Raw genomic sequence first — 23,431 nt, forward strand, 5'->3', positions numbered from 1 at the left:
TGTCATACTGACCAGCGTCAGCGATAATATAATCTGGGGTACAAAATATTTGACGGACATATTTGCCTCAAATTTATATAAGAGCGCTCTGAAATCCCTCTCAGAATCGAATATTGAACAAGTAAATAACGTGCTTTCTTCACATTACCGAATTTGCCGAAATTTCGGAGAAAAAGGTAAAGAAATTATCTTTTGTACACATTACCTTTATGGTGTTAGCGACATATGCAAATCCTGAAATGTGTTCAATTCCATACCCACAGTTGATTCGAAGCGGCTCTATACCCGAAAGAAATGATTGGTTATTGAATTTTACGGTTATTACCTTAGATGTGTTTTACTGTTTACAAGCGCTGCGATGTCGCCAAGCATCGGCAATATATTACATAATGCAAATCAATGCTTGGAAAATCTACACATCCAGGGGCCTAGCCGAGATTAGAATTAGAAGCAAGGGTGTATGTTTATTCTACATAACCGAACAATCCTATTAAAGACGACAAGACGTGAAAACTCATCGTGTCATGGTCCTGTATCACACGAGCGTTGTCGATAAGGAGGCCAAACTAAGTGGTGTATAAGGCATTTGACGACGCCCAACATAATGAAATATTAAATTGTTCTATATTAGCGTTAGGGGGCTAATTAGGGATGCTCTCGTGCAGCGGTAAAATTAGTGGCTTTTCCCATGTATTGAGAAGAATGGTGTCAAACTGAATCGCTCTTCCACCACCAAAGTGCAGAGCAACCATCGTCAATTCACCCCACAACCATCGTCAATCTAGCCCACTCACGGCAATAAACCAGGCTACTGCCGTTGATTGGATCGTAAACTTCGGAGTCTTCTAACGACGAGCCGTCTGATCCATTAACAGTCGTGACGGCTCCTTTGACAGGGTCAAACTAAGCGGGTACTGTGTTCAACCTGCTCTGGTTTAATTGAGCGGTTTATCATCGCATCCCCTCTCATGCCGTCTTAGTACATTTGATTCAATTTCTTTTAACGTCGCCCTTAAGAGATTTGTCCCCGTTTTAAAGACCACTGTACAAGTGTCGAACGGGTGAACTGCACTGATAAATGAGAAATTAAGCTTTCGCGTCATGTGTTTCAGAACTCAAATCCCTGTTAAATCCATCTTTTGTGCCGTTTATGATAGGCGGGTCAACTCTTTACTAGTATACTGCTGCGCATGCTTAAAGTCAACAGGTCAGGTTAGGTTAGGTCACATTTAAGTCAGGTTAGGTGAGATCAGGTCACAGCTAGATCTGGTCGGGTCAGGGCAGGGCAGGTCAGATAACAGTTAGGTTAGGTCAGGTCACGTGACTGACGCCGCCTCGTTCGTAAATGGTACGGAAACTACAGTCAAGACAACGTAACTCATAATTATAGTCCATCATTCCTACTGTTGTTCACAGAAATTCAAACAAAAACAAAAAACACAAAGGGAATAAATAAGCAAACAATCAGAGCTACAGCAGACCTGCAGAAGAAACAAACTCAACATAATCAAAATCATAACAATTGATAAAAACAAAAACAAAACCAGAATAACAAAACACAGACGAAACAGCCGAACTGGAAAGATGAAATGTAATCAAGGAATTTGTAATCGCAAGAAGAAATCTATCATATTGTTAAATCATGGGTCTTTTTTCTCTAGCCTTCCCATGGAATGAAACTACTTTTCCCACCTTTGAGTCTTTTTGTGCTTTTTAGGAGAAATATCGGACCTACTATACACCACTGACAAGCAAAGTCTTTTTTGAAAAAACAAACAAGAACGCGCATAAATCATTAAGCGCGACACAACATGATACGATGTGATATGATATATATATATATATATATATATATATATATATATATATATATATTATGACGTATGCTATGTACATACATATTTTATATTTTGTACATATAAATAGATGGATGTACATGCGTATAGTTAAACATGTATATATATATATATATATATATATATATATATATATATATATATATATATATATATATATATATATATATATATATATATGGTCTGATGATCGCTACAGAGAGCACATGTAGCGTGAAACTCTGAGTAACGCCTAAGTCCTGTGTTCTACTTGTTATCATTTTTTACCGTATATATATATATATATATATATATATTATATATATATATATATATATATATATATATATATATACTGTATACATACGTATAATTATACAAATGTAATATATCATGTTGAATTAAGTTATGATTATTGAATATAGAAGTTACATTGTATGTTTACCACATACTATTACGTATATACATAGTGTTGTATTGAAGTGTTTCGTTTTGTTGTGAACATTAATTCTACCATAGATATTACGATTTATTAGCATGACACAAAAAATCACTGACCCACTTAACCACCCGCTGTGTATGATTTCTGTCTTGACACGCTTATGGGTCACTGCCAGCTTCAGAGCTGTCCTGATTCATGATCGGGTGCAGTGCACACGAACTCACCGTCTGTCACATTTCCTGTCTTTTCACGTAGTGGACATCAGAAGTTATGGAAATATTTTCCTGAGCGAGCAGAGAATCTGTTTGATATCGATACGTACGAAGTTCGGTTTTGGAGTAAAGGGAGGCGGGATCGACATGCCGATTCCATGGAAACGAGCGGATTCGTCATGTCTTTGTATGAGGGATGTGGGCGACTAGCGGCACGTTTGGGTGAACCAGATTACTGAATATTTTTGATAAATTCGTCGAGATCTGCAAAAGATTACCGTCTTATAGTTGTAATATGATACAACACCTTATCTCAACCTAAGGTGTCCGAGTCGTATCCAAAGACTTTTCAATCATTGATTATGTCTTGAGACGGCGGAGTCGCTTAGGAAGGCACGGAATACCAGCGATGTTACGTTGTTGGCGGTAGTTCTTTATTAGTAACTAGTCTAGGAACTCCTAGAGCGAGTGAGTGATGGTCCAAATAATAACACGGATGGTCGGGCAGTAGTTTTAACTGATGCCACAGGCAGGTTACGTTGACATAGAATATCTAACAACGCACAAAGACGTAAATAAATCAAGGAAAGCGAACAGATAAAAGAACTCCCCGTTGTTTTTTAAAGCATTATTTTGGCTAACGAGACTTCAAATCCCAAATTCATTAATAAAATATGTTTAGTCTCGTGACGTCACGTGTTCTCAGCTTCAAAGGCGAATATCACTTTTGCGACACACTCGATGGCCAATTCGGTCACTAAGTTTGATAGCTGAACCATCAAAGAGTGAGTTTTCAATTTATTTTGGACTGCTGACCAGAAACTGTGAGACTGTTCTACCGTAGGGTATCTAAATGTATTTGCTGTGCATGATGACTTGGTGTCGTCGTCTAAAATTCTCTGTAACAGCTGTAAGCTAACAGCGTGAGTATCAATGACTATCTTTGATCTTCCTTGCTTAGAATCTGTCAGAAATGTATAACGCTCCTCAAAATACATATATTCAGTGTACAGACAAATTCGGAAAGCTGAGAACCAAGTCTTAAGGTTGTACGCGCCTTGAAACTGAAAAACTTAAACTTTGCTCATACTTTCGTTAAGGAGATTTTCAAACATTTTCTTTCAAAATCAATAATAAAAATCAGGGGGTTATCGTGCAAATTTTGGTACTAAAGAAACAAATAACCTAACATTCATCGACAATTTTTAATTCAAAATGGCGGCCATCACCTGTCACTTTGTGGGAAAAATCAAGTTTCCGATAATAACAAAACTAAAAGATTAAAACTTTACATATTCCAAGAGATTCAAAATGAGCACACAAATTTAAAGCGGTAGACCAGATACGTATTGTAAAAAATTGAGAGTACTACTATCTGTCCCCAAGGCGCATTTTATAAACTGATATTGAAAATAGTACAGACACTGTCAAATTTCCATAGGCAAATTTTCGTTCTTCCCCGTTTCCAGTTTAAAAGCCGACATTTAAAAACTTGTTAAGTTGTTTTAAAATTGAACGCTCTTAAATGCTCAGACTGTTTTGGGAGCAAAATGCGCGCCAAATTCGTAGATTCACGTCTCGAAAATGAAATACCTGAACTTTTGCTCCAACTTTCATCAAGGGAACTTTCAACCGTACTCTCATCAACAACAAAAATGCCAGGATTCAAGGTGAAAATTTCGGTACTATGGAAACAAATTTCCCAACGTTTACCGATATTTGAAATTCAAAATGGCTGCCATCCTTGTGTTAATGGTATAATAAATATTCTTATATTTTTCAAAACTAAGCCAATGAAAACTTCATATACTTCAAGAGCTTCCAAATGAGTCCCCACAAGTGAAACACCAAAAAAGCATTGAATATTCAGAATACCTGTCCCTAAGCATTCTACCTAAATGTATATGGTTGCAAACGATGTAGTTAAATGTATATTACCCTTCGTATATAAGTATCAGGCAGTACATGTCGTGCTACCTTTGAATATGCAATTAGATGGGAATGGAGATTTCTTCAAAGCTGTGATGTTTATCACATATGTTGTTCCGTTTCCTATCTATCGGATAGCAAGTACGCACTGCACTGTAGTCGCGCACAAAGGCATTTCTTCAACAAAAACTCAAGATTCACAGAACGCAACTGTCATTCCGTAAAATGTTGGTCATGCTACGGACAATTAGATGACAGACATTCATGTTGCTAGCGGATACCAGAACAAGACAACACGTGACACCACCGTGTTGTCGGCTGAGTTCACCGGGTCGCTGTAAAAGCATCAGGGGATTCTAAAAAGCCTGAAACACTGTCTTGTATAAATTAATCTCCGTAGGGAAAATGCAAAATGGAAATTAGTATCCACAATGGATGCGGATGCAAATGATGAAGAATTATTTTCATTTGCTTGGTTTCCAGACTTGGGCGATGTTTTCCAATTACAGGAATTGATCACTTTTTTCCTTCTGAGAGTAACTGATATTAGAATTACCGAGAAAAGCTGTTTCATCGGAAGTACACAGCTCATTACTTCGATGCAACGAGAGTTATGTCACAGCGAGTTGTGCAAACACGCATGCGTGTTAATTGTCTAGTTTAACATCTACGTGTGGCACATTCGACTTAATCAGTCCGCTAAAAAAAAGCGAAGAATGCTGAACAGATGTCAGTCTGAAAATTCTACTTTTTAGAGATCTTGTATCGTAAACTCCACTGTGACATAATTCAGAAATCTTGTCCACAGAGAACGCACAGAAGCAAGACAAATTGACACTCAAATGGTCGCATACCCGATAAAAGTATCGTTATAAGGTCATGGGAAAGTGGCCAAGATCGGCATATCTGTTGTGGGTAATATCGTTTCTACTTAATCATCATTTGATCGGTAACAGTTAGGAACACGATTGGAACTAATTTGGAACAATTGGATAGTGAACTATATGTCGATTTAATCTGCAAATGTAAGCTAATCTGATTTTCTTTGCAAGCAATGCACTTGTTTTATGTGTAATTTTTAACACTGCAACATTCAGCTATACAGCACCCAACACTTTTTAGAAATTTGAAAAATTTAATGATCCGATTCTCCCAAATTAGTTCCAATCGTGTGTACGATTCTCGTTAAAACAAACTATTTTTACTGGTAAAAATCAGGTTGAAGACAACTTGTCACCAAAACCTCTCCAAAAATGTGACCGTTCCTTTCTTATTAAGAGTGTTTTGCAAAGCCATTCCTCAAATCTACAAAAAAAAACCACGTCCGTGTTTTCGCGATAACTCACTATTGTATTTCTGCATACATAATGGCAGCAATTTTGTATTCTTAGTGGTAGTAAATTAGACCTATTCGGATCTCTGAGAAGAGTACTAGTAAATAAGTTTTTAATTCGCAGAAACCCGTGTGTATCACTTGATTTTAAAAGGGGAAGGTAAAAATTTCCTTGACGGATGTATGGTCTATCAATTTTGAGACGTTCATTATTCATGCTTTAATAGCATTGTAATTAGGATGTACGATAATATCTTGCAGGAGATTAGAATGTCGACAATATGGTTTTTTTTCGCGCTTGAATTAAATATGACAATTTTCGGGAATTTGTATGTCATTGACTCTTCCCATTAAATTTCTGCACTTTTTTCTCGGATGACCTTTCACATGAAAATATTCTTTTTCCAAAAACAGCTCGGATACAAAACCTTTGAAAGCGACTTTTGTTCTTATTTTAGCGTTGCATGATCACTGCTATCAAGATCTGATGGTCGATCCCTTTGGGACAGTGAACAATGTGTTACATACTCATCTCTGCAATGGGAATTGGAAAAGTGTTGTACTATCAAACATATCTCTGGGTGCATTTTAGCAAACATACGTGTGGCAGTGTCTATGGCTCATGTAAGGTCAAAATAGGGCGATGGGAATCAGTTTGCTCGTAACATTCCACGATAAATCTCACTTTGTCGTAGGGAAAACTTCTGGTAGTATCTATTCCTAGACATATGCCACATACAGAAATTTCTTTGGAATGATGATGATGATAATGATGATGATGATGATGATGATGATGATGATGATGATACTGATGATGATTGTAGTGGTGGTGGTGGTGGTTTATTTTACATGGGAAACATTATTCACGAATTCTCAGAAGATTAGGGCAACCCTAGAAGTTACCAGAACTAGTGAAAGAATAAGCTTTCATGAATTGTATATGTATGAGATGACCTTAGTTTGTTATGATTTGCTCCTGGAAGCTTTAGATGTAATCCATTTTTAAGATATACAGCTACAGAAACCGTAAACACCCTGGAACAGAGGAATGAAGCCGACAAAAAACTCGAGAAAGCTAAGCTTTGTTAAAGCTTCAATCCCGAAACTATACGTCTGTAGGTTTCGTTTACGTAAGTCCATTACGTGTTTGCCAAGTGAGAAGAACACGCTCAGGAAGTAAGGTTATTCTACGTACGATGAAGCCTTCTAAACCACTCAAAACCTTTTTGTTTCAATCTTATATGTCTTCATTGGTATGGTTGGATCTCTACATAACATCGTAGGGGTTGATCGACTGACGCAACAATGAACACGTTGAGACAATGTACCCGATAAATCGGCTATGATCAGGGAAATAGTAGATAGACGTGCAATTACACGGATGTACTTCAAAATTGTTCAGATCAGCGATTTTATCTCTCCATGCGTACATTTGGAGTTCGCTGTCGCCAATGACGTATGGTCATTAGACTGCCTTGAAATCCTGTCAAGTATCGCTACGTCACTTGAATGTAAACGATTAATTCTGGCGAGACAGTAGTTGACAAATAGAATATTCCAAATATTTGCGACTGTCGTAAGCGTTATCTGCTTACATTTACAATCCCTTGCTAGGGCAAGACGTTCAGTTTGAATCTCGTCACTGGTTTTTTTTTTGTGTGTTGCATTATACATACTGCGGACATTTTGCTATGGCACGCAGTTGGTATGGGTGGGTACTGTAAAGTTACGTTTTAATTGCTGCATTTTATCAGAAAAATTTTAAGAATAAACAAACAAAAAGACAAACAAACAATAAGCGATTGTTCTTTCACAACTCCCATTTGCCATGTACGTATTAAAGGGATACAGTCGCCGGGACTGTGCTCAAAGGTCGTATGAGACCCATACGACCAATGTGAACACTGTATCCAAGGTACGATGGTGATTGATGAAAGTTAAGGGGAACATGTCTGTCATAATCTAAATCGTATAATATAAATGTTGCAGCTCTGATGATGAGGTGCAGCTAGATATTGTGTATGAAGTACATTATTTTAAACAAGAAACTTGTACGGGCGCAGTTCCGACGACAGTTTCCCTTTAAAGATGATGAAATCGGATTTTCAGCCAATAATAACAGAAGCCGCAAAGAGCATACGCAAAAAATAATGGGAGACGAAATAAAAAGATGGGAATAAAACAAAATATGTTGAGCGACTCTTGTAATTTTTCTACACATTTAGACTTGGGAGAGAATGCATCAAATTTTGACCAATCAGTGAACACAGACTTGTATGTGGCCATGGCAACGATCATAAAGATCGCGACGAAAAATACGCAAACGCACATTCTGTATAGATTTTTTTATCGGCTTTGGCGATATATCTGATGGATACTGTTTTCGGCGTACAGAATTCCATCATCTTGAGTTTCACAATTCCCGAGACTCAGTCAATCTCACGTTTCCATCTTAGATAGCGTTTCTGCGGCGATCAAATGATCTTATTAAACACTGATGCCGAAGTTGCACTTCAGATAATGCAACCGCAGCTTTCCATCAGTCTATTGTGCGAGGCAAAAATAAGCGTAATCGGAAAATTGGCTTTGAAATAACATTTTCGAAATCGAATTACGGCTAATGATGAGAAAAATTACTAACACTCCACTGTTTAACTGTCCGTGGCACTTTGAAGTATTTGACAATGTGTATAATACGCGTTGAGAATGCAGGCAGTTGTCAATATTCCTTTCACTACGACGTTATTTATATAGGTTCCTTCCCACTCGATTCTAAAAGGAGAATCGATAATTTGGGGCGATGGCTCGGTAAGTGGACGTTTCTCCCTGTCCAATCAGACGGTCACAGTGTTACAGGGAAAGGCAGCTAGTAATAACCCTAGTAATACCCATATATTTATTTAAACACATTCAAAATTCATGCACAACCATACGGGCACAAAGTACAAAATCACAAAACAACTGAATCAAAAACCATGACGGAATGATATATGGGTTTCCAGTCGTAAAAAAACGCAGGTGATGTTAGTTGTTTCGAAAAGTGTGAGCACATGCTGTTCAACACTTGCCGCCCAGTGAGTCACGGCAGATGATGGTTACATTTTAATTACAATTCAAACGCAATTGGTTCTATATTGAATAAAATATCTACACAATCATCATATCTACATAATCATGTCAGTTAGATCCACTTCCAACACATCTGGTTAAGGCATGCAAGGATGAATTAGCCCCAGTTTTACTTCGTATTGTAAATTCTTCATTTTCCTCTGGTGTTTTTCCTAATATCTGCAAAACAGCTATAGTTCGCCCACTCATTAAAAGAATTGGTCTTGATTGCAATGTAATGAAGAATTATCGTCCTGTATCCAACTGCAGTTTCCTAGACAAGTTTTTGGAGAAATGTGCATTTTTGCGTCTAAATCAATATTTATCTGACAACTCCTTGTACGGTCGTTTTCAGTCTGCTTATCGAGAGGAGCATGGCACCGAAACCGCTCTTGTACGTATGCTCAATGATGTAATGCTATCTCTTGATAAACACCACAATGTTATTTTAGTTTTGTTGGATTTGTCAGCCGCTTTTGACACTATTGATCATGACATCCTTTTAGGCAGGTTGCGTTCTAGATTTGGTATACAAGGGACTGTTTTAAATTGGTTTGAATCATTTATAAAAGGTAGAACGCAACAAGTGTCTGTAAAATCTCTAGTGTCGGATAAATGTATTTTGAAGTATGGGGTTCCACAGGGATCAGTACTTGGTCCCGTGTTGTTTGCTTCGTACATGACTCCGATTGAAGACATCATCACACGTCATGGCCTAAATACTGTAATATATGCAGACGATTCAGGGTTGTATATTGCGTGCGACATCCTAGCCAGCTCTGTCGTTGTTGCATGTGTAGAGGCTTGTGTGGATGAAATTCGCAATTGGATGATGGCTAACAAGTTAGCTCTGAATGATGGAAAAACCGAGGTGGTTTGGTTTAGACCTCGTACTACTAGTAGTACAGCTAGATTACAGTCCACTTCCATGAATGTACGTGTAGGTGAGGCCATGATTTCACCATCAACTACTGTGCGTGATCTTGGTGTGATGCTAGACTCTTTCGGACTCATGGATGAACATATTCGTCATGTTTGTAAAGTCGCATCTAATTCACTTTGGAGGATAAGTAAGATTCGCAAATTATTAGACCAGTCTTCTACTGAAAAGTTGGTACATGCATTTGTTTCATCAAAGTTAGATTACTGTAATAGCTTATTTTATGGTGTACCTAGTACCTGCATACAAATTAAGCAAACTTCAACACATCCAGAATTCTGCTGCTCGGTTGGTAACCAGGCGGAAGTTCAGCAGTCATATTACACCCATACTTAAGGAATTACACTGGCTTCCGATTGAACACCGTGTACGTTTTAAAATCTTGTGTCTTATTTTTAAAGTAATTCATTGTAAATCAGCGCCATCATACCTAGCAGAACTTTTAAGTATTGAATGTCCAGTTCGTAATACAAGAAACAGTGCAGGTGTTAGACTCTGTCCGTTTTCAATCAAAGATCATGGAAAGCAGCCTTCAAAAATATATGGTGACAGGGCTTTTAGCGTTTACGCACCTAAACTTTGGAATAGTCTGCCAATTGAGCTCCGGATCGTCAAGGAATTTGTTTTATTTAAGAAATCTTTGAAAACTTTTATTTTTCGCGACTGCTACTGCTTATACTAGACTGTGTGATTTTTAAAGTGTATGGTTTTAGTCTTTTATGCCAGTTCACATTTTTTTCTTATGATCTTAAATTTAATTTTTTTATTTAATTTCTTTCTGAATCGTTTTAATTTGATTGTTACTTTTTCATTTTACTATTTTAATTTATATTTTTAATTTTTACTGTACTGTACAGACCGCTGAGACAGTTTTGTGTAGTGGTCTTTAAACAATAAATTATTATTATTACACACTTCTACATGCATCTACGTGCTCACGATACCTTCTAAGAACATTTTAAATGAAGATAATCTATGAAACTAAGAGTTATTCATATCAATCACGTCAGTGATGCATCTTAATATGTCAAATCCAGAGACTTCGCGACTGAGAACTATTTTCATGAATTTAATTCAAGACAAAGTCTCGCATATACGAGCAATAAGTCAGCAAGGGGCACAATAATGACCCATGGGATTCCCTATACATTGCTGATAGATGTTTACTCCAAACTTTCCAAATATGCAGTCGACCATGGAATTATAACATATTCACGAAGTCCTTCTGTGTATAGTATATCTTTACATCAGATGGGCTCAATAGAATTAGTACACCATTGAGGTGTGGGACTCTATCAATCTACGCGTGCGCGTCTGTACGTGCAAGGAGAGCGTATACACTATGCGAGTAACAGATTACTTACAACCATACATCTATTTCAATTAATCTCACCTACATGACCTCATAGTAAACATACAGTTTCCATGAGGTGGGACCTTAAAATACATGTCCCCAAGATATTTCCATTCACTAGTTTTTACTAATCCATCCTCTTTCAGAATATTTTCAAACTAATTCTGCACGAGTGCGTGTTATACCTACTTGCTAGACCTTGTATCAACTTGATCCACCGACGGTGTCCTGGGATAATCTTTTAGCAGGTGCTCATCGGGAATATTGATAGTTCGTGCGGTCCATTAGCTATACTCACAGTACACAAGGTTTGTTGGTTGACACAGAATAAATAGCATGCACCGTATAGGAATAGCTTTAACATATTTCGTGGCAGGGTGAACTCGCCTTAGTGATTTAAGGGACATACAGGGCAGGCTGTACTTTGTCAAGGTCGATGAAAGCAGCCTCCGTGCATTTTTCTTAGTACTGAGTGACATTCAAGTATATTCAAGCGTGTTATATTCATGCGTATACTACGCATTGTGTCCCAGTTACAGATAACGTCGACTTTTACTACGCTCATTAGGGACGAATTTTTAACAAAATTTACGCCCAAGCAATCAATTGATTAGAAAAATGTAATCGGCTTTCTATTGATCCTAAGTCTACCTTGAAGGCGACTTCCTTTCAAGGAGTTCTCGGAAATTGAATTTCTCCCCTATATTCTCTCTCCGATGATGCTATGTCAGTTTGGGTGCGATCACAGTGATGATTCGTCCGAATGGCCCCTCTACAATTATACATGGTGCGTTCTTCTTAAAATGATTGATGCAAGACTAGTACTCCTCTTCGTGCCGAGTAATATTCACGTACTCACAAACAATCTAGGACTGTTAGTTTCTGATTTGATTTATCGACGTCGATAAAAAAAAATACTCAGCCACGCAGGATGAACATCTCTTAGGTTTCCTATACCTTTCATTCATAATAATTGAAATGTATCTGACCCAGCGAACACGACTGTGGCGACAGCAATCCTCGATACGCTGTGCAGTGAACCAACATTTGCTTGATCTATCATTAGGGCCCTCGGCGCGTGTAGTCAGCCACGGACGCCGACTGAAAACGATTTCATGTCTTCGCATAACTCTCGACTTTCAGAAACATCTAAAGCACCATGCAAGGTTATGTGGTTCAAACAGCGAAATCCAACGTATGTATCAATATCTCATTGATGACAGTAGCTAGAATGAATTGTATTCCTGCATGGATGTGCCAAGATTTGGCGGGTCTTTTTTTCCGGAACGCATATTGGAGAAGCTCCTTTCCCGAGCCACAAAGATACGGCAATGCCCTCAGCGGTATCAGTTGACATGAAATGTAGACGGAGCGGAAACATTTTTGAGGAGATGAAGAACGATGTTTATGTCATATTCATCTTCCGTTAAGGGACGATTCAGAATTTACTTCCAGGGGGAGGGTGGAGGATTTTCTATTTTCTCGGTGATTTTTTTCCATGCCCCCCCCCCTAGTAAATTATAGAAAAAATCTATGCCCCCCCTCATCTTTCCTGTTTTTTTTCCATGCCCCCCCCCTAATATATACATGCATGCTTATACGGTACATTATAGACATATCTAGTCTAACAAGTTGCAGGAACTGTAGGGCCTAGTGGACATTAATCGATGATATAACAAATCATTTCAGGGTTATGTGACGATAAAAAGAATGATTTGCAGGGACTGCAAGTTGCACACTTTTGGAAAGGGTAGCAATAAACATATCTGGTTGTAAATTTCTAAAGAAAAGTTAATTACTAAATATGAATACTTTTTGCGTTATGTCTCACTGATACATATGATGCACCCAAAGACAAGCAAAGATGTCAGTTAGAAATGGTGAACAGAAAATCAGGGAGCAGATAATTGGCAAAGTGATATATATCTTGAATATTAATGGTACATCATTTGCAGATATCCAGATATTTCTGGAAAGTGACATGTACATGTACATGCACACGTTCAGCATACCGGTACATTTTCATTTGATGATGCTGAATATTTGCAGACTCACGGTGAAAGTTTTAAACATTAGGAATTAAAATTGGTGAAAGCCAACTTGTTTTTAATTTTCTCTTTTTTTCTAATTTGGTTATCATAAAACCAAGTAGCTGCCACTGAAAGCAAAAATGCTGAGGAATATTTTAGAACATTTCTTGGACAAAACACCTTATCCAAAACATGAATTCACATTTTATTCTGCTCATTCCATTCACAATCCAATGTTCATATTAAAATGCAGACAACCCTGTGCAAGTCAAAATTCACATTTTGTCAGCAGTATTTTTCAAAATTGACAGAGCATGCATATTTCAAATTTTTTTTAACAAACTTTAATTTTAAAATAGTCATGATGCGCATGTTTTCAGATGACACGAAACAATAAATGTTAATTTGTTTTTTTGCCTTTTCTGCCAGCCGCCACTGTGAAATCTTTGATTATACATATCAGAATGAATGGGACACATAAGTATTAGCATCAATACACAATGTGTAAGCCTATCCACATTTCTCCTAGCCTCATACACACTGAGATCACTTCTTGGACTACAGCAAATTCTTGTGTACACAATATTTCAACAATCCGACACCATAGCATTGGCGCAGTGCCACATGATCTTCTGGATGCACATACAGGATTATTGGAAAATCAACCCTTTTGTAAATTTTTCACCATATATTTTTGACAGTAATACATAATATTTTTATTTTCAACATTAAAAAACTATTCGCTGAAAAGCACCTTGAAGATGAGACGGCCATAAATTTATTTCAAAAAGTTTATAGTAGATGTAAGCACTGTAAAAAGTTATGTAGAACATTTAAAAAATTTAGAAAGGGTAAAATTGATGAGAATGAAACATAGAAAAAAGGAGCAGAAAAGAAGAGTAGCAGTAGCAGTAGTTTACTCAAAGGATGAAGTGGGTATATATTTGGGGTAAAAAACCTCAATTTTTGTATTAATGATAAAAATTTATTTAAGTCAAAATCTAGACAGTATTTTCTGAAATGTAATATTTCGCTTGAAAGGAGAGTATATGTAGAAAAAACAACTATTTTATTTGGCATTATCCATCCTCATTTTAAAATTGTAGGGGTTTAAAGACTGACACTCTAATAATTGATTAAAATCATGATCAGCAAAATTAAAATGCCTCTTATTCAAAATGCCTCTTTTTAAAAATGTAAACAAAACCAATTGATAGTTGTTGTGTTATATAGCATTTAAAAAACATAATGTGAAATTTCAGAAAATTTGACCCAGCCGGAGTGGAGTTAAATTCTTTCGAAATTTTGAAATTGGGAGGCAAAAGAAGCCAAGAAATCGGGTGGTTTGCATACATTTGCATAAATTAACACTTCTTTATCATGCAACTTTCAACTGCTTTACAAGCTACAAGGTAAACCCAACCTTAAAAAGACATTTGCTGTAATTTTTAGCATTTGTTCAATGTTCATCTCTGTGTATCAGCATTTGTTTGTTATTCTATCACTACATAGAACACCCAATGCTGTATTTAGCAACATACCAGTGTGAACATAAATGACCATTGTTATTGTTGATAAATGAATTCTAGTCTGGACTTGATCTGAGATCTCTTTTCAACAAAAACAACCCTGACTGTTCACTGTATGGTTTGTATTGACATGCTAAATACTGGACATTTCATAACGCTTCAGGGAGGAGAACAAGATACTGCTATAGATGCATAAAACAAACCACTGTGAATATTACCGAATTTGGCAGCTAAAGGAGTTTAACTAAACATGTTGAGTTTATCTGTCACCCAGGTAGCGTCTGTGGTTCTCTTTTGTAGAGAAAAGAAATTCTGGGCAAATATTGAATTGATGTTTTTTTTCCTTGGCCCCCCCTAAAAGATTGTGGTATTTTTGTCTGGCCCCCCCCCTAAATTTTCTTGGGAAAAATGGGTGGTCCCCCCCTGAAAATCCTCCACCCCCCTGGAAGTAAATTCTGAATCGTCCCTAACAACAATTCATAGATGCCATGCCTCTCACACCGTGGTGTATGTGTTCACATGTCTATCATGAGAACCCCTAATATTAACGTGATCGAACTGGCCAAGTACCTCGTACGTCAAACATATCATACATTTATAGTTTTGTATGATTTGTAAGGAAGATGGGTATCCCAATTCACACATTCTTTCGCAGGATGAGAAGGTGACCTGTGAACTACACTAATCAATGTGCGTCTCACTTCCCATGACATAGCCATGTCCACGTTAAGAAAGCTTGCTTGACACCGTGTTATCGAATTATAGTTGTCGTACATGTCATTATCACAATCAAAAGGTGGCCGCTACCCACGACAATCTATGCCACTGCATAGCTTGACTTCGAGTATGCGAAACCGAAATGAGCACATGGCTTCTAAAGACAAACAGCTCGACTCCGCAAGAGATATAGTATGTTCTCATAAGGGGTCGTTGGAATTTCCCAAAATGCCCTATACATGTAAATCTACGAGACGAGCTACATGGGCCAACCCCTGACTACCCCCTCTCTGTCTGTCTCTGTCTGTCTGTCTGTCTGTCTGTCTCTGTCTCTGTCGGTATCTCTCTCTCTCTCTCTCTCTCTCTCTCTCTCTCTCTCTCTCTCTCTCTCTCTCTCTCTCTCTCTCTCTCTCTCTCTCTCCCCCCCCGACACTGATGTGACGACAATGCACGCATGATTTCAGTGTACTTGCACGGTCAAACCTATTCTATTTATGGCGGGTCAAAAAACGCTATGACACTGTCACTAAATGTTCGCTGACAAAGTATTGCGTGTAACATTCTGAATAAGAAAGCACACGAATAATTAAAACCATACCAACTATGAGGACGAATATGGGGATCTACTTTTTGAACAAAATAGGTGTTCACGTTCGGCTATCTCTTTTCCATCTGTCTAAGAGAGCAAAGTAGCATCATTTTAATATTATATAGAATTGCAAGCATTTTTTGCATGTGAGAAATAGTTTCTGCTCTTCATCTCAACATGATCCTGTGACCTGCAATGCTCTGCTATGAACCTGTCCGTTACACATAATACGCAACAGTAAATATTGATGTATGATAATGGCGTACACTCAGAGTAACTCGGACAATTTTCAAATGAAAGGTGACATTTTCCCTCTTAGGAAGAACGCGAACTTCTCAGAGTTCATAACTCTAAAATCTGACAATTCATGCAATTGCTGGTCTACAGCTTATGTCGAGTCATTTTGAGACAACAATTCGATCACGTTTTGCTCCAAACGTAAATTTTGAGACTGTAAAACTTTCGTTTCAATGGTGCGCACTATTTTTACGAATCATTCTGAATTCGACAGAAAAAGGAGCGGCTCGGTCGCGGTTGGGAAGAAAGGCATCTAAGTATACTGTTTAAAATTGTGTAATTCAAACGAAAGTACAAATTGCACTGATTTAGCTCGTTTATCCGTGGGCAAATAATCTACGAAAAAAATCGATACCTTTTGCGATAATAATCTTTGCTATGAGTCATTTGATACGACGAGGTCGCACAGCTGTGGCGTCGATGTTAAAAGTTACTGCCATCGACCTGTGTAAACAATGCGCCTCTGAGTTTGCGAATCAGGAAAGAAATCGATCTAAAGTAATTTGATTTTTGACAGGATGATTACCGCTCTTGGAAAGATGAAACTAAGGTCAACGACCTGGTATTTAAATTGAGGCCTGGCGCTGACCTATCGACCGGAGCGTGGAAATTGGATTTGGATCCGGGGATTGGAACAACTATGCGCGGACCGTCGTGAAAATTGGCTCCCAACTGACACGGAAGATTCTGTTTTCCTAAACGCCGTTGGCTGTTGCCTTACTGTGCCTATCGTTTTATTCCGCAATAATTGGGTCGCGTGAGAGCAGACGACACTGCATGTTCAGCGGGGCTTTCGACAGAGTGTGTTTTTCTCGATTGCTATACGAAACAAACAACGAGGGAAAATTGCTGAAAAAACGTGAACAACAAGCTAAAAGACTACATCCTTCTTTATTCAATAAGCAAGCAATGAAACCGGACAATGAAGTGTACCTTATTTTCTGCGCTAGAGACCGTTAGATTTTATCTACAAGGCATTTCTGTACACAGGCATTTCTTTCTGTTTTATCTAAAAATGGCAGATAAAGAGGGGTCATCGGTTCTAATCAATGAGTTTCTCGGATGGATTATGGCAGTTGCATTCGATCACGTTTTGCCTCATCGTAATTTTCGAGCTAAAATTATCATCTTCTGATTGCCCGGCGTTCTGTTGTTTTTGCGGATGAATGCTCGGACGCACGCGAGGCAACAATACGCCGTGACGAGCCAATTTATTTTTTTAAAGCTAACAACACGTTATCGTGCTGGGTAGGCCTACACTGACGTCCCTAATTCCTGTGAACTAGAAAAGAGAGAGAAAGCTGCCGGTAAATTGTTGTAACGACTTGATGTAAAGATATGGTGCAAATGTTTACCAAGCTATCGCGTAGCAAAAGTGACAGACATTTAAAAACAAAAAATATTTGAAAATTAAGAGGGAAAACGAAATATCAAAACTAGCGAAGATATTATTTGATTGAAATATAGTTCTTCCCCCGGGCACCGGCGAGATATGTCATTTTCACACAAGTGCCATGACTACAGGTTAAGAAACACGTGAAAAACATCTGCTGTGATTATTGATCGTCTGAACCAACAAGTGCATTTCTTGTAGACCCATCCTTTACCGTACTTTGTTTCCTATATGTACACTTTAATTAAAACATGGCTGTACACACATCAAGAAAACTAGATTCGCCATAGTCAAAGGTGTTGAAACAGAAGTTATCCTGCGTTTCCATATATATATATATATATATATATATATATATATATATATATATATATATATATATATATATATATATATATATATATATATATATATATGTCCTCGTGGGAAATTACAGTGCTCGATGCTAAAGCAGAGCGTTATAAATAATAATGCAAATTACTTCAAGCACAAAGTAGTAATATATGTTACTTAAGTTTCATGCATCCTGCCGTCTTCAGACAGAAGAAGTGAAAGGAATTTTAGCTCAACACTCTCTCATATATATATATATATATATATATATATATATATATATATATATATATATATATATATATATATATATATATATATATGTATGTATGTATATATATTACCCAACTGTGTACACACACACACATATATATTTGTGTGTGTGTGATGTGCTCTCTCCCTGTTTGTGTGGGTGAGGTTATGCTTGTGTCAATATTACGGATGCGTGTTTGAGCATAGTCTTCCCTCTATGGTTCGAGTAAATAGTGAGTGAGACGTGGATTGTAACCAAATAATCTTAAAGTTCAGTTCGGTCTTACCTTTAAGCTTGATACTCTGCCTTTACAACTATATCAGTCAAAAAGAAGAATGGAAACTGCACCTTTCATGAAATCGTCAGTTGCAAAAATCGACTGATATTTCTCACAGAGCGGTATACGTCCATGGGATGGGCGTGTGCCTTTCACAGCATCAGTGGGACCCTCGATGTGAGGCGAAATCACAACCAGTACAAACCGAAACGCGGAGCAAATTTTTATGGAATCACGTGGTATTTCTCAACTTTTACTCAGAATGAAAGCTGGATCCACAATACTACTGTACTATAGGGTTAGCGACCTTAGTGGTCCCCAGATAGTGTACCATCATCCATGATGGGGTGCCGAGGTTGTTCATGTTGACAACCCCCGCAGGGCATACGGCCATCAACGTACCATTCTATTCGTCGAGCCCTAGACCGAAATAGCAATGACGGGGCAAGGGAGACATACCCAATCAGTGACGAAGCGACAAAGCCGTGTACACGTAACTGCAAATGACACATTGTATTATTTGCTAAAATGCAATGACATAACGCTACTATGAAGTCACAACTTTCGACAGAATTCGTTAAATTCAAAGGCGTTTCGAGGTAAAGTTCCGTATGCATGGTGGCACTATATAAGTTCAATCAATAACGAGTCAATAAAAAACTAATTTCTCTCGGTGGAGTCGCGAGGCACTATCAGGCGTATTGACATGACGTCATAACATGAAATGTACCTCTGCCCATTGCATGCTTGCAATTTAAAAAAAAAAGAATGATGTCACATTATAATGAAGGTACGTCACTCCATTGTTGAAGACACACTCATACAAACTCGTGATATCATCAGAGAAGCCCTGCCGTTTACAGACCCGCACTTCACAAGTTTGAGCGGTGTTGATAGCAAACCAAAGTTCACGCCATAGCTTTCAGCGTGTTTTATTGCCATTCAATATTCAGGTCTTGCTCTGCCGACACGCGTGTCCCTGGGAGATATGGAAGTCATACTCTCGCAGTCGATGAAAGTTCCGCCTCATGAAAAAAGACCGAAATTGGTGAATTTATGACACCATTGTTCCTCATATAGGCTCTCTTAGTTGTGACCTGTGGTGTGCAGTGTCAAGGCAGTCTTTCTGTTGTATACTAAAAAGTCTCGTTATTTTCTAACATGTTTTAAACAGTAGAAGAATTAGTGTATTTCCTGAATAATAGACGATACTCAATACAGTAACCTCATAAGGGCAAGCAGCTTTAACTTTTGATGATTTTACCACTATTCTTATTTTAAATGCCAATAGCGGTTTTCTGTTCTACTCCCAAAGGTATGTTGATACATCTACTATCTTACTAGTAGCTTGTCAACACGACGTGTACGCGTATAAAACACACTATTATTGTTTACGCTTGGTTTCTAGTACGGACCAGAATTCACTTGTCAACGTTACGATGCTGCCAACACATGCACATACAGAGTAAAATCATCGCAACACCCAGGGACCTTTAAAAATACGTGTTGATAAATTTTCTGCCCACAGGACAGCGCGCCATAAGGCAGAACTGTGTTTTCTTTTTGTCAAGGACAGACTCCGCCCAGGGCTCGGCTATAGGCCAAAATCTCGGGACTCCCTTCGATCAACCAGAATCGGTGGCTACTATCAAGTTCATGCTTGACCGCACGTGGTCTTCTAGTTCTCGTTTCAAATCCAAGTACCTATCATCTCGTGGTTTCTGTTTCCCGGGTCTCGTGAGAAAAATATGGATATATAATTGTAAGGTACGTTCTTTGGATGGGTTTACATACTGTATAGGCCATTTGAGTAGTGAGTTTCTGTATTGAAATATTAGCATGAGGGCAAACAACGCAGGTCGGGAAGGCTATCCGTCCTTTGTTATTTTGTGTTACGAGGGAAATAACATCGTGTAAAACACATTATTCACTAATACGTCATGATCAGAGAATAACAGAGGGCGTGGTGAGGGTCTCCGCCTGGGGCGACACCTTATTTTGCTATCATCTGTACATGGAAAGTTAACATGATTTATCCCACTCCGATTATGGCAAGACAAAAGGAAATCACAGAGCTGTGTCGCAATTAATGAGCACGCTAGGTTCCCTTCTCTGTAAACATGATGCACCCGTCATGTTTCAGATGTTTTCCTAGACATCGAGAAATCGTACGATTGAAAAGAAAATGAGGATGGAACACCGACGAAAAGATATTTACATCAAATACGCGCGCAAAATTCAGGTAAAACGTTTTGATCGTAATCGATAGGATGCACACAGCTGCACAGACGCTCACCGGGTGAAAAGTGCGCGATATGCCGCGGATGTGAAACCGGGCATTGTACGTCTGCAACGAATCGTGGCATCTTCTTCAAATGGAAAACGCCCGACTATTGATTAAACAGCCGTGGAAGTTTGTGAGTTGCTGTCATGTCCATAACTCTCGTCGTGCAACCGGCGTCCGCAATTCTATCGACAAAGTGTCGGCTAGTGCGTGGCATGCAGCGTAAATACGCGGAAATCGCAGTCTGCAGATGACATGCGGGCCTAGGAGATAATAGGAACGTTGAACGACTCGGGGAACGTTGTATGCGATGATAGGCGCTGCCTATGGTTTATTGCTGTGTCATCGAAACTCGGTGTGAAGAGGAGTCTTCACTAACACTGATAGCATTGTCTGTGGACTGACCTCATCTACAGTGTTGACAGCACACGCCTAATATTGTTGTACTGTTGCAACGGTATGACGATACGAATACTCTTTTATAGTAGGCCTACTACGTGGAACAGTGTCGGTGTAACATCACAAAATACCGCATATTACAGGCTGACAGTTCAGTAAAGAGACAAAAGCATCCATTTCGCTACTCTGTTAAAAACCGTTCAGAAAAACTACTTACCGAAATCCGGCCAGAAAATTCTGCCTGTCTGTGTGCGTCTCACTTGGGTATTTTCGAAATCAGCGGACCGTACTGATTCGACGTTCAGCTGTCGCCGTTGCGTATGCACGGCATGCTAATCACAGCATTTGAAGAACTGAATATCAGAACCCACTTGGTTTGATTCAAACTAGACTGAATCGGCGAGAACTGACAAGCGTGGCGACTGGGTGAAAAAAAAAACCGAGCTTGATTACAAGGGTCCAGGGTTTGGAAACCATCCAACTTCACCTCAATTGACACACACACAAGCCAATCCTATGACATCACATGTAGGCCTGCATACGTATTCTTTAACGTTCAATATTTTTGCAGCGCCGGATACTTTTCAAAGTGAAAAAAAAAAATCCCGCGCGTAGAAGCGATTCATTACTCGACCGTCAGAAGTCTGGAAGTTGAAGTAGTGGTTACAGTGAGCAGTCTGCATCGGCTAGATCGAAAGTTGGCGTCAAGGATTTTGGTCTGCGTCTGCTGAGGGAGACAGCTGACAGCCAGCCCACACTTTACCACACTGGTTTGCGAATGGAACTGCCGAGAACACCTCGGCACCGCATACATTGGCACAATATTTCTGCAGACAAGTAGCGCTATTGAGTTACATGAATCAGCGTGCCTCTTGTATTAGATTCATCCCCCAATCAATCAAGGTCTTTAATACTTATTACCGTTGAAGCGGAACAGATCTTCAGGTGAGAGGAGGCGTGACATGCGCAGATTGCACGGCCCGACGATCGCTCGTGACGTCAGAGTGCGTCGGGATGGATGTAACCATGGAGCCGAGAGGTGGAGTGGAGAGCCTGCGGCCGATGCAAGCAATCGCACCCTGTAGAGCAAACGCGCTGTATTCAACCAGTCAGACTGTCGTGTGGTGTCATTAGTGTACTTTTAATGTCGGAAATAAACGTTCTTAGGCCCCTGCAGAGTCGCTAAATATAAAAAAACAATCGATAGTCGTAAACAAGTTGATAACGTCAGTCGAGTCGTGAACAACAATAAAACCGTTTGTTACATCCCCTTTACATCATGGGCTCGTTAAAGAAAGCAGTGACGACAAGTTTCCTTAACAATTTGACATGTTCAATAGCACGCTGCACTAATATTTCTATCATGGAACAAATTATCATGGCGTTCTTAAATCTTGGTCGCTCGACATGTTTACAAGAAATATCATTTGTGTAGTGATCACAGCTCTCATTGGTGGAGAATCTTCTGACAAATGGTAAACTTCAGGTCGCTGTGGGCAATCAAAAGTATCATAGTGCAGATATTCCATCTCTGGACTAACTGTCAATCAACTTCCGATGTAAACCCATGGAGGTAGCTACCTCAATGGTACAAAATAGCACAGCACGCATTACATGTGCATTGTGACATGTTATCAGTCTAGTCTCTCAGTTCCTTGCGGTAGTATGCGCCTCGAGAGAGAAAGATTTAAACTTTTGCTAAAACTTCCTCTACGATACATTCAACCATTCTCTTACCAATACTTACACAAAACAGGAATCCCCTGTGTTAACTCTATAGAGAAAAATTAAATTTTTGAATTTCAAAAAACTAAGGCTGAAAATTTGTCAGACTCCAATAGCTTTAAAATGAGCTCCAACAAGCGGTAGATCAGAAAAGTATCAGAATAACTTTGAGAGTCCGATATCTGTCCCCGAGAGCATTCTACCTTAACATGTTTGTCCCCAATGCCCCGCAAACAGGTCCACTATCATGATTGAAAGCAATGAGTTAAGGCCAAACCACCATGGTGAAAGGGTTAAACCTAGTCTCTCCACAGATGTCAGTTGAATTTTCATCTAGCCCAAGATGAGCGGGTTCAGATGTAATGAAGTACATGTATAAAAGGAAATATGATGGAAATCTTTTGAGATAACTAGATAGTGGCTACTCAGGGCAACAACCTTCATTCTCGAAT

The 23,431-nt window shown here is 38.7% G+C and overlaps 1 protein-coding gene across 2 annotated transcripts in view; it reads right to left on the bottom strand.

Moving 5' to 3' along the window:
• The window catches only part of LOC139140159 (uncharacterized), a 70,902-nt gene extending 48,660 nt beyond the window's left edge, over positions 1–22,242 (bottom strand). Inside the window, exon 1 of one of the 2 annotated variants that reach the window (XM_070709218.1) lies at positions 21,472–22,242. The gene's annotated coding sequence lies outside the window, so the exon portion shown is untranslated. Of the gene's footprint in view, positions 1–18,580; positions 18,986–21,471 lie in introns of those variants that run through there. The other variant, XM_070709219.1, reaches the window with a different exon arrangement.
• Between the last annotated feature and the right edge of the window lie 1,189 nt (positions 22,243–23,431).

This window comes from Ptychodera flava, chromosome 9 (genome assembly GCF_041260155.1).
Source record: "Ptychodera flava strain L36383 chromosome 9, AS_Pfla_20210202, whole genome shotgun sequence".
NCBI lineage: Eukaryota > Metazoa > Hemichordata > Enteropneusta > Ptychoderidae > Ptychodera > Ptychodera flava.